Source organism: Mesocricetus auratus, unplaced genomic scaffold (assembly GCF_017639785.1).
Source record: "Mesocricetus auratus isolate SY011 unplaced genomic scaffold, BCM_Maur_2.0 Super-Scaffold_100028, whole genome shotgun sequence".
NCBI classification, from domain to species: Eukaryota; Metazoa; Chordata; class Mammalia; order Rodentia; family Cricetidae; genus Mesocricetus; species Mesocricetus auratus.
This window is the reverse complement of record NW_024429209.1, coordinates 1,377,132-1,389,240: the sequence shown is the minus strand read 5'-3', so window position 1 is coordinate 1,389,240 and position 12,109 is coordinate 1,377,132. Positions and strand designations below refer to the sequence as shown.

At 45.0% G+C, this 12,109-nt stretch overlaps 1 pseudogene; it reads right to left on the bottom strand.

Annotated features, from left to right (window-relative positions):
* Positions 1-8,411: 8,411 nt before the first annotated feature.
* Positions 8,412-9,021, bottom strand: LOC121134597 (annotated as a pseudogene).
* Between the last annotated feature and the right edge of the window lie 3,088 nt (positions 9,022-12,109).

The following is a 12,109-nucleotide window of genomic DNA, read 5'->3' as shown; positions in this document are numbered from 1 at the left end:
TTGAGTACCTCTCTTTTGAATCCTTGCTCCTCTTCCTCCTCAAAACCTGATAGTGAGGTCGTAAAACATATATTGGATACCTGCATACACCTCTTAGGTCTCAGTGCTGGCTGGTCAGGGAAGAACCAATGCAGGAGTCTAGTGTTGGAGTCTTTGGCACTATGCCCTCCATCCTTCACGGGAGGGAGACTAAAGGAGGAGCTGGCCAGTTAGTTAGTTGCTCATTCTGATGTATTGAAGGCTCCCGAGGCAGGGTGTAGAGAACTGTTCAGCTGATCACATGGAGATTCCCAGACAGCAGCTATGTCCCTCTGGCCCTAAGCCTTGCCCCATGCATCTCTCTTCATGTGCTGCCCATCAGTATCCTGTATGATAAACTGCAATAAACCTTAATAACACCCTGAGTGCTGAGGAGGGGGTTGTGAAAATCTCAACTCATTAATGGATGGGTAAAAGCTGGGCAAAACAACCTGAGGCTTAGGAAGGGCATGTGGACATGCCCTTAACTGTGGGACCCGGCACTGTTTCGAAGAGTTTCACAACTGTGTTAAAGGATGCCCAGAATTGTAAGTTTGCTTGATATATGGAGGGACCCTCACCCACATCTGTCACTCAAGTCTTCTGTTGACTTTTGAGCATGTAAATAGGAGAAAATGAGTCTGTGGTTATTTTATTCTGTGTCCTCAGGTGGTTTGGATTCAGGATTCAGCTGAGGTTCAGGTATGGCTTAAAGGCCCCTGAGTTCAAAGTGCAGAGAAGGTTTGAAATGATGCCAGTTACCCAGGCAGCTGCTTGCTAGTGTGGGCTCTGTCTCCCAGGTCCCAGGCACTCATTCCTATGGTACAGTGAACACACTGCTGGTAGGAGCTGATGGGTGATCACACTCCAATGCTCTAGACACCATCCCCTTCAGCCTGCTTACCCAACATGTTTAGAAACCATGTTCCCACTTCTGTTTTCCAGGAGACATGCTATCTCCTGATTTTCTGAATTCCATTTATTTGTTTATTTGTTTGAGATAGTCTCAAAGTCAAGGATAACTCTGAACTTCTGATCCTCCTGTCTCTACCTTTCAAGTGTTGGGATTATGGGCATGTACCCTATATCTAGTTTTATTTGTTTGTTTGTTTGCGACAGGAGCTCACTATGTAGCCTTGGCTGGCCTATGTAGACTAGGTCAGCCTTGAACTCACAGAGATCTTCCTGACTCTGCCTCCTGAGTTCTGGGATTAAAGGCATGTGCTACCATGCCCAACACCATGCCCAGTTTTATGCAATGCTAGGGACCAAACCCAGGGTTTCATGCATGTTAGGCAAAGTAAGTACTCTGTCAACTGAGCTACATCAGAGCCTCTCTGAATTCTGTGTACTTGGAGTGTTGTTCCTCAGTGTGGCGGAAGGAAGATGAGTCACTCTTCTCAGATCCCCAGGCTTTGCAGCAGAAGGAGGGGAGGACGCTTTTGTATTAGATGCAGCTTCCTGCCAGAGCCTGGGGAAATCCAGCCGAGCAAGCCTTCAGAATACCCATGAGACAACTGGAGGAAGCAGCATGGCTCCCAGAGCACTGTAACCGTGCTTTCGGGAGTGAGCCAACATTCTCTTGATCCATTAAGGCCTCCCTCAAACACAGAAAACCAAAAGTAACATCAGTGTGCCATCCATTTAGCCTCCTACATCCCCTCCAGAGGAAGCAATAGAACAAATATCCAATGCAGTGAAACTTAGCAGACTCATTCACAATTGCAGACATCACCCACGCTTCCATCTAGTGGATATTTAGGCTAACTGGGTATCAATTCTAAAACGTTCAGCACATATAAACCAAAAGGCAGGTTGGAACAGATGGCATGTTGGGGACTGGGTTTGACTCCAGTGAATACAGAGTGAACTGATTTACACACAGATGGATTCCCAAACTCTCGATTTTGCACTGTATGAGTGGGTTGAACTCAGATCCCACAAGATATTCTTGTAAGAAAATCTAAAGAAGCATTCACATGCGACTGTGGGTCAAAGTTGACACTTTGGAGTACTTCTTAGAATAATTTGCTTTTTATGTTTTTACCGGCTAGGGAATGGCAAAAGCATAAATGACTAGTCTGTAAAAAGCTGCTTTGCAACTTTGATGTTAATCTCATGACAGCTCTGACCTTCACCCCTGAATCAAATTGATTTGTTTAACTTCCCAAGACATGGGTGGCTAAGTAGTTCTTCCGTTGTTCTGGTAAACAGATAAAGTTGCCAACTGAACTCACCTGCACCCCACCAAAGGGTGGAGGCCATCTAAGGCTTGCCACTTGTTTGGTATATAAAATAAAAGAACAAGAAAACAACCGGCCATACTATAAACACGATCCCAAACTTCCCTCTGTCTCAAGGGCAAGGTACCGGTGGGTCCACACCGAAGAGGTGATGCTTCATCTGCGAACAGCCAAGAGCAGGAGAGCAGATTCTCCAGAAGCAGCCCAAGGTAGGGTGTTTTTTTTTAAATTTTATACCAGGTCTCCAGCAGCCCAGGCTGTCTGAAAGGGAACCCAGAGAAGGAGAAAGAGTCCTGGAAGGCAGTAGAATAAAGAAAACAGTTTCCACCTACTTACAGTACAAGTGACTCGGCTCCAAATCAGCCTCCCCGAGGGAAGCCAGGCCAGAGGGGCTGCCCTGTCCTTGGGTAGCAGAGGCAAGGAGTATCGCTGTGGGACATTTTAAAGCCCCCAAGTCCCGGGTAGCTAGCTGCCTTCCCCATCTTACCCCTTAGCTCTCAGCCCAGTAAACGCCGTGGGTTCAGACTCATCCCAGTGGCCGCAAGCTTTGTGGTCTGCTCACTCTATATTTCTCCTGAGTCTTAGGAATGGAAATTGGTGTTGACACGGAGGTTAGGAGAGGATGGAAGAGAAGTGGTTGCGCTGAGGTTACTACATAGGCACAGTTAATGAGGATTTAATTCAGAATTAGCCCCAGGAGACAAAAGAAACCTAGGTCTAGTACTTAACCTGGAAAAACAAATCCCACTAAGGCAAGGTTTAATTGAGCTTCTCTGGGAGATTCTGGGTGGGCGAAGCAGCAGTTGGTAGAGAAACTAAATCAACTAGATAGGCAGACGGCTGAGGCCTGGTCTGCCCAATTGGTTGCCTCTCTTGGGGGATTGTCAATATTGGTCTCATAATTTGCCAATTTCTACCAATTTTCAGCACCGGAAGGAGCGGCTCCCGTGCCGAGTCTGGAAAGGATTAGGCTGTGGCTCGCCTCTCTTCTTTTGGTTTTTCCTTGAATCAGCTAGAATTTATAAGGTCACAATTTATGACCCCTGGATGACGTGAATCTTTTTTGTTCATTTGTTTGCCTTTTGAGACAGGGTATCTTGCAGCTCAGGCTGGATCAACTTTTCACTTCCTACATGCTAGGGCTACAAGTATCACCAAAGGCCAGATGTGGATTAAAAAAATTTTTTTTGCAAGTTCGAGGTAATTTATCAGGAGCCTAGAATATTAAATTCAAATAAATTTAAAAATGGAGTTTTAAAAAAGGACATGAGGATTCCCCCCTACTCCCCCCCCGTGTGTGTGTGTGTGTGTGTACGTACATGCGTACATGCTCTCGAATGTGCATTCATGGAGTCAAGCACTTTACCCACCAGGATATCTCCCTAGCCCATGACCTGAGAATTTACCTTTCTTTCTTTCTTTCTTTCTTTCTTTCTTTCTTTCTTTCTTTCTTTCTCTCTCTCTCTCTTTCTTTCTTTCTTTTCTTCCTTCCCTTCCTTCCTTTCTAAGACTTTTCTAATTTATTTTTTTATTTTTATGTATACGAATGTTTTGTCTGCATATATGTCTGTATGCCATGTTGTGCCTGATGCCCAAAGAGGTCAGAAGGGGGTATCATCAGATATCCTGAAACTAAAGTTATGCATTGTTGTGAATTGCCATGTGGTGCTGGGAACTGACCTTTGCAAGAGTAGCAAGTGCTCTTGACTGGGGAGCCATCTCTGCAGCTCATAATCCTTACAATTTTATTTTTTGTTACTGTCTTATTGGCCTAACTAGGCTCTCCAGTGTGCTGTTAAGATAAAATAAAGTATGTGTGTTAATTTCAACAAAGAGAAAACTTTCAACATTTTATAATTATAAGTAGCATGAGGAAAATGTTGTCTGTACAATATGCTTTAATGTGAGCAGCTCTCTTTAACAACTGTATGTATGTGTGTAGAGTATGTGCACATGTATGCAGCTGTGTGTGCACATATGTGTGAAGGTGATATGCTCATTTCAAGTGTCTTTATCTTTCTTCACCTTGATTTTGAGACGCTGAACTAATCTTGCCAGTTCAGCTAGAAGTGACTGGCTAGTAAGCTCCATGGATCCTCTTGTTTCTGCCTTCCAAAGTATCCATGGTAACAGATGTGCGTCACCACGCCCAGTTTTTGCATGGGTGCTCCTCTGGCAAAACTATCTATCTCTTCATCACCCTACTGTTGTGGAATACTCCTTCACACGGTGTAAAGACATGTCACTGTGATTGACTTAATAAAAAGCTAAACAGCCAATAACTACTAGGCAGGAGGTATAGCAGGGACACCTGGACAGAGAGAGCTCTGGGAAGAAAAAAAAAAACAGAGTTGTGAGCCAGATGCAGAGGGAGCAAGGCATGCAGGAGGAGAGGTAAAAGCCGTGAGTCACATGGCAACACGTAGATGACTAGAAATGGGTTCATTTAAGTTGTAAGAGCTAGTGGGAAAGCCTAAGCTATAGGCTGAGCTTTTATAATTAAGACTAAGTCCCCATGGTTTTTTTGTGAGCTGTGGGCCCCCCAAAAATCCGTTTACATATGGTGTCCAATGTAGGGGCTCAAATATCCAAACTTAGAGCCTGAGAAAGGTAAGAAATGTTCTGGACAAGGAGCCAGATGTAGCTTCCTAGTCCTTCCCAGGTCGGCTGGTGCTCAGTGGCATAAATAGGTGCAGTTACGGGCTGCTGCCTGTGGTCTCGAGCCAGCTGCCAGAGTCATGTGCTAAGTGCCATTCCCTAAGCTGAGCTGGACCAGTGGCTGACATGACAGTTTAAAATTTGTCTTACACAATCCGAGAACCCTGCAGATACTCAGTAAAGCCACACCTAGACACAGAAAACCTATAAAAAGGTGGCTTCTCAGAACATTGGGAATCAATCTATCGTAAGACCCAGCAATACTACTCTTGGGCATATACCCAAAGGATGTACAATCACACCACAAGGGCATTTGCTCAACTATGTTCATAGCAGCATTATTTGTAATAACCAGAATCTGGGAACAACCTAGATGCCCATCAACTGAAGAATGGATAAAGAAAATGTGGTACATTTACACAATGGAATATTACTCAGTGGTAAAAACAAAAAACAAAAAAACAATGATATTTTGAAATTTGCAGGCAAATGGATGCAACTAGGAAAAAAAAAACATCCTGAGTGAGGTAATTCAGACCCAGAAATACAAAAACAGTATGTACTCACTCATAAGTGAATATTAGATGTAAAGCAAAGGCTAACCAGGCTACAACTCACAACCCCAGAGAAGCTAGGTAACAAGGGGAACCATAAAAGGGACACACATGGAGGGCCCCAGGAAGAGACAATAGTTAAGATCTCCTGGATAAACTGGGAGAGGGGTAGAAGGGAGGGGATGGGAATGTGAGAGATCAAGAAGACCGAGTTGGAAGAGGGACAGACAGAGAGAGCAATGAAAGAGATACCTTGTTGGTGGAAGCCATTATAGAGTTAGGGACAAAGCTTGAAATCTGTGCTAGAGAAATTATCAGAAATCCACAAAGATGACCCCTGCTAAGACTCCTGGCAATAATGGAGAGGCTGTTGGAATGGGCCTTCCCTTTTAATCAGATTAGTGAGTATCCTAATTGTCATCACAGAACCTATATCCAGTAACTGATGGAAGCAGATGCAGTGACCCACAGCCAAGCACTGGGCTGAGTTCCTAGAATTCAGCTTAAGAGAGGGAGGAGGGATCATATGAACAAGGAGGTCAAGACCACAATGGGGAAAACCACAGAGACAGCTGACCCAAGCTAGAGGGAGCTCATGGATTATGGACTGACAGCTGGAGAACCTGCATGGGACCGAACTAGACCCTCTGAATGTGGGTGACAGTTATGTGACTTGATCTGTTGTGGGGGCCCCTGGCAGTGGCACCAGGACCTATCCCAGGGACATGAACTGGCTTTTTTGAAGCCCACTCCTTATGGTAGGACACCTTGCTTAGCCTTGGTACAGGGAGGAGGGGTTTGGTCCTGCCTCAACTTGGTATACTAGACTTTATTGACCCCCCAAGGAAGGCCTTACCTACCCCCTTTGTGGTGGAGTGGATGGGGGACAGGAAATATGGGAGGCTGGGGTCAGGGGGAAGGGGAGGGAGGGGGAACTGGGGCTTTTATGTAAAATGAAAAATAATTTTTTAAATAAAAAAGAACATAGTATACATGTTTCTACTCTTGTTTAAGGCATTGTACCTATGCAGATTATTAAAAAATGTAATCTAAATTTCTAATCCTTGAAAGTTATTTTTACAAACTATTTAGGATAATAAAAATGCAGGTTAAGAGTTGTGGAATATTCTTTTACACTGTGTGAAGATGGGTCACTGTGATTGGATTAATAAAAAGCTAAATGGTCAATAGCAAGGTAGAGGTATAGCAGGGACTTCTGGACAGAGAGAGCTCTGGGAAGAAGAAACGGGGGAGTCGCCAGCCGGATGCAGAGGGAGCAAGACATGCAGGAGAGATGAAAGTCATAAGTCACGCGGCAACATGTAGATGGATAGAAATGGGTCAAGGTATAAGAGTTAGCGGAATAAACCTAAGCTATAGACTGGGCTTTTTTTTTTTTTTTTTTGGTTTTTACGAGACAGGGTTTCTCTGTATTGTTTCAGAGGCTATCGGTCCAGCCTGGCCTCGAACTCACAGAGATCCGCCTGCCTCTGCCTCCCAAGTGCTGGGATTAAAGGCGTGCACCACCACCGCCTGGCTTAGACTGGGCTTTTATAATTAATAGTACGTCCCCATGTTGGTTTTTGTGAGCTGTTGGTCCAAAAAAAAAATCTATCTACATGCTCTGCCCTGTTTTCCAAGACAGTGTCTCATGTGGTCCAGGCTGTTCTCAAACTCCCTATGTAGCTGAGGGTGATCTTGAACCCATTTCTCTTTTTATGTGAACACATCCTTTGTTAGATGAAGAAGTTTTTGTCAACTTGGCACAGCCCAGAGTCTCCTGGGAAGGGAGAACCCCAAATGAAAGCTTTTCTTTTCTCGATTAGATTGGTGTGTAAGTATGTCTAAGGGGCACCGACCTGATGAGGGAGAGAGCCCAGCCCACTGCGGGTGACACTGTTAACCGAGCATGAGACAGAGGAAGCAACCACCAAGCAGGCATTCCTCTGCAGTTACTGTTTAGTTTCTGCTGAGTTCCTACTCTGACTTCCCTCAGTGATGGAGACCTGGGATTGTAAGTTGAAGTAAACCCTTTCTGCCCCCCTGTTTCTTTTAGACACAGTGTTTACCACAGCAGCAAGAATGCAAACTAGAACAGTCACCATGCCTGGTTCATGTGGTGCTGGGACAGGACCAGGCCTGGCGCACACTCGGCGAGGCTCGCCTGCTGCTGCACAGCATCTGAAGCCTGTGCTCTTTCTTTTAACTTAATTGTATTAGAGGTATTTTTAAAACGTCAGTTTGAGACTTTGTCAATCTCCTCTATGGCTTGTTTGCCTTTCTTTTCATTAATTTACTTCCTTTATATTACTCTTTTCTTTCTTTGAGCTTATTCTATTATTTCCCTTAAGTTCATACCCTGGTTATTTACTTCATTGATTTGGAGTGTTGCCAGAAATGGAAGGTAGGCATGTTTTAAACTTTCTTAGATATATCCAGGTTGCTCGCCTAAAGCATCTGTGGTAATTTGGAATGCTCCCTTACATTCTTACCAGTAGTTGGGGTGCCAGACTTCAAAGTTTTCACCTTCAGCAGTGGTAGAAGTTTGCCTTATTTACCACATTCCTAATGCTTGGCCCAGGGTTTGCACAACACAGTCTTTTGTTAATCTTTACTTGCCGAGTGAATCTCCAAGGAAAGAGAATTTACAGTATACAGAAGGAATTTATGATAAAACTGTCCCAAGATGGGTTGGGCTGTTCAGAGAGCCTGGTCCTCTGGAAGAGGAGCAAACACTCCACTCCTGAGCCGTGTCTCTAACCCTGATGTCCCCAAGACTTTATCAGCCTTCTGCTCCCTAGTTTTGTGGATTACACTCCAGATACCAAACATACTAGACAAGAGCTCTACTGTTGAGCTATACCCCCAAACTTTCCCTTTGTTTTTCATTTTAAGAGAGGGTCTTTTTTTTTTTTTTTTAACTGCTGAAGGGTCAGGTTTAATGTCTCAGTCCTCCGATCCAGCCAGTCCCCAAAGCTCGGCTTTTTACTCGGCCTACTTCATCTGGGCCTTCCGTAGGGGCTGCCCCATCATCATCAGGAACCAATTCCATGTCCAGTTCCAACTGGCCCATGTAGATAGAGGCCTACAGCACAAGCCCACAGCAGACTGGCAGCCAACACTGCCCCCACACCGGCGGCAGCACCCGCAAGAGACAGTTGCTTGGGTCCCGGTAGTGCCTCTAGGCCCACTGCATAGGAGGCTCTGCCCCACACCACGCACAGGCCACCCAGCAGGAAGAAGCCCTAGGCAGCTTCCAAACCCAAGTCACTCTGCATGAAAGAGATGACCCCCCGATGCCAGAAGTCCATTTCGGAACCAGGAGAGGAAAGCTGTCTCGTGTACATTACGGAGGAGCCAAGCATCTGTGCGATCGAGCTCAGACACCATGGGCGGCGAGGCCCCCACGCGTGAGCTGTGCCCCGGGGGGGGGGGGCGAAAGATCCTCGAGAGCCCCCGCTGCGGGGTCACTGGCGTGGCAGCAGCGACCCCCGGAAGAGCAGGCGGGCCAGGCGCGCGACCGGAGCCCACCACCAGCCGCCTCCCATAGCTCACAATGGGCAAGACAGGGTCTTATTTAGTTGTTCAGGCTGGCCTTGAACTCACTCAGTCCTGTCCAGAACTGAAGGTGTGAAAACAGAGCCTGAAATGTGTCTTGGAAAGGCTGTAAGAGAGGACTATTGGTAATTTAGTAATTTAGCTAAATGGTAGACTTTAAAGTTTGAATAAATTCTGAATTTTAAAGAGATCCTATAGGCAGTGGCATGGGGAAGCAAGGGGCATGCATGGTCCAGAGGTTATAAAACACAGAAGGAATTCTAGAGAAGGTAGGATAATATTAAAGACAGCTTAGACTACATTGTAATTGGCTAGTGCCTTGCCCCAGATGGCACTCCTATAACAGAGGTCTCAGTACCCTGATTGTTTTGTAAATGACAAAGTATTTTTTTAAATATTGATAGTAAAAAGGAAGTTTTATTATTTTTAAAACAAACATCATGATGCAACATAGCAACTTTATATCAAATGTCAACAATGCACTGGAAAAAGCCAAGAACTATAATGAAGAATTTTAACCAGAGCAGCAACAGAATAATAAATTTTGGTTTTGCAAGAGTAAAGGCATCAGAAGTTAAGAAACAGAGACCAATCCTAGCCCCAAGCCATCTTTGGGGATAATAAAGCAAACCTAATTACCAAATATGATTTATAAATGTTGTAAACAGCATAAAATCTGGGTAACCCATTTACATAAATTCTACTGTTCACGGGCAATATGTTAAGTACTGAGGAGAGAGATATGAAGGTGATTTATTTTCTATAGTCTAAATATCCACTATTTAGCACTTAAGCTAGGACAATCACAGAGTATACTATACTGAAACATGATGTTCCCAAAGGTTTAAAAAAGATTGTATTTTATCTTTAATTACGTGGTGTGTGTGTGTGTGTGTGTGTGTGTGTGTGCCTGTGTGCACACTTATGAATGGAAGTGCCAGAGGAGGCCAGAGGAGAGTGTTGGAGCCACGGGATCCAGAGTTACAAGTGGTTGTGAACCACTGACCTGGGTGCTGGGAACCAAACCCTGGTCCTCTGGAAGAGTAGCAAGCACTCCACCACTGAGCCATCTCTCTAGCCCCGATGTCCCCAAGACATCATTTTGCCCCCTGGTATTGTGGATGGCATTCCAGCTCTTGAACCTATTAGGCAAGGGCGCTATTAGTGAGCTATACCCCAATCCATCTCTTTGCTTTTCATTTTAAGACAGGGTTTTATTTAGTTGTCCCTGCTAGCCTTGAACTCACTCCTATAGCCCATGAGCTTACATTCCTTCTGCCCCTACCAAGCCCAGCGTTTATCATCTTTCATGTATTTGAAATTTGCTTAATGACTTTATGGGGTCAAACTCAAGACACTTCAAAATAAGATACAGGGGTTGTTATACCCTCAAACACCAAATAGTAGTTCCCTCCACTCTGAGTTTGCACCGGTGGCATGGTGTAGAGGCAAGCACTTGTGGAATGTGTTGTTGTTTAGGCTCTACCAGGTGATGGATCCTGCAACTAAAGCAAGCACCTCAAAGACTCCCAGAGTACACGGTAAGGTTTAGGAATCCCTACAGCAAAGCGATAAAGCCTTATGAAGACATAGATTGGAGAGATGACTCTCTTTCAGAGGACCCAGGTTTGATTCCCAGCACCCATACGAAGGCTCATAGCCATCTGTCACTCCAGTTCCAGGGGATCTGCTGTTCTCTTATGGCCTCCTGAAGCGCAAAGCAACCACATGGTGCACAGACCCATACATGAAGGCAAAACACTCACATAAAATAAACAAGTCTCATATAAAAGTTTAAAAATTGTGATCATGTATTATACAAACTGTAGTTACTTCTGTAACATTCTGTAACAGATAAGAGAGACCCACTTCTTCATGGGGCACTGGGACACTGCTAGGCACTTTAAAATCGGCTAAAATCACTACTAATGCTACTACTGTAAGCACACCTTCTTTTTTTTTTTTTTTTTTTTTTTTTTTGGTTTTTCGAGACAGGGTTTCTCTGTATTGTTTTGGAGGCTGTCCTGGAACTCACTTTGTAGACCAGGCTGGCCTCGAACTCATAGAGATCCGCCTGCCTCTGCCTCCCGAGTGCTGGGATTAAAGGTGTACGCCACCAACGCCTGGCCTGTAAGCACACCTTCTGATGTTTATTTTCTCATATACAAGCAAAGATATGTGGGATGGGACAACTTGACTCCCTAACTGGCAGATGTTAGAAGTTCTCTTGATGAAAAAAGGCTGTCAATAAAATGGCTATCCTTATGCCAGCACGATTTTGAACACCTCTTACCTGGAGAAAAACTGCAGGATAATCACAGCTGATTGCCTCAACCCCTGAAGACATAGCCTTAGCCAGGGCTGTTAGAGTCTTGCTACTACAAGCCTGGGAGAAATTTAGATGACCCTGCAATCATTTCTACCCCAGTCAGAAGGAGAACATTTCCCTCGGTTGCCTAGCAGAGGCACTTCTGTGACTGATGCCAAAGAGGCAAGGTTGTGATGGTTCAATGTGTTGAAAGTTTCATGGACTTTATAACCATGGAAACTAACCACGGGGCTGGGGTCTTGGACTTCATAACAAGGAGAGAGGTAGGTGAGTGGCAACATGCATCACTCTGCTTCCTGACTTCAGATGCAATGTGACCGACCAGCTGCCTCCAGCTCCTGCTGCAATAATAGACAGTATTCTCAACCTGTGAGACAAAATAAACCTGTCTTCCTTAAGTTGCTTTTGTTAGGTGGTCTGCCACAGCAACAAGAAAATATACGGTGCAGACACAAACCTCCACGACTGTGCCGGGTGCTAGAGAGACAGACTGTGTTGATCCAAAGCCTCTTCTCTGGCTGTAGAAGTGCCCCATCCAGGCTCACGTAGTGAGTGGCTGGGAGACACTCTCCTGAGCTGCTTCTCCTATTGTACCATCGGGCCCAACAAAAAGCTCCCCTCCAGTTCCTCTATAACTCAGAGAAAGAAGAGACAAGGAGACAACGAAGGTGGTGACAGAAGAGGCAGTGCCAGTGACAGCTGAGCAGTCAGTAACACAGCAGCCAGCTGTTTGACAGCTGAAGAAGCAG